Source organism: Numida meleagris, chromosome 2, assembly GCF_002078875.1.
Source record: "Numida meleagris isolate 19003 breed g44 Domestic line chromosome 2, NumMel1.0, whole genome shotgun sequence".
NCBI classification, from domain to species: domain Eukaryota; kingdom Metazoa; phylum Chordata; class Aves; order Galliformes; family Numididae; genus Numida; species Numida meleagris.
This window is the reverse complement of record NC_034410.1, coordinates 122867569-122868487: the sequence shown is the minus strand read 5'-3', so window position 1 is coordinate 122868487 and position 919 is coordinate 122867569.

Sequence of the window (919 nt, the reverse complement as noted above, 5' to 3'; positions counted from 1 at the left end):
TGAACTGAGAAGAATGTGAACCTCAGATACCTCAGCCAATGGGGAAAGGGCTCACAAGGGTCGGGGTACAGAGATAAAAGGGGCTTTGTCCCCCGATACTTTGAGAGACCCTACAGGAGAAATGCCCCTTGTAGGCTCTCCCTTTATTAGAATAAAGAATGCTAAGAATCCTCTGTCTCTTTTTGATGTAATTAATTTGATATAGATAATTAAGCAAGCCTATTTGAGCAGAAATGTTCCCAACGGGGATAAAATCAGCTAGATTTTCAGATGGCAGTCTTTCTGAGAGCTTGCAACTACTTCACATGCAGTTCAAGGCCCACTGAGCATTATTATAGCAGACACACCAGACTTGAACTTCCTGAGGAAGAAGCTGTATGTGAACAATGTGACTGTGCCTGGCTTTTGGGCTGGCCTGGACTTGCTGCCAGTCAAAATCAGTGCTGTGTTCCAGTCACACAGAAATTCTGTTCCTCTTTCATATTACTGGCATTAACAAAATCGTCAGGGGCAGGCTCTGACGTATTAACTCATTTGTCTAACTGTCCTCTCCACACACCCTTCATGCAGCCTGTGTGGCTCAGGCACACAGCTTCCACCTCCCTTTCCCCATGCCGACCCCAAAACTTTCTCCTTACCCCACCTTCTGTATCCATCAAGTCCCGAGTGTGGCTGCCTCTGCCTCACTCTTGAGGAAATCATTGCATGCCTGATGTGTTGGAGAGGACAGGTTTACAGATCCTACTTCTTTGTGTCCAAGGAAAAAGGAAGGAGATAGTGTCACAGAATATCTCAATTTGGACTCAATAACCCTTGTGGATCCCTTCCAACTCCTGGCTCCACACAGGGACACTCACAATCAAACCATATTTCTGGGAGACGGAAGTAGAGGATCTTTAAGATCTCTTTCAGCTCAAGC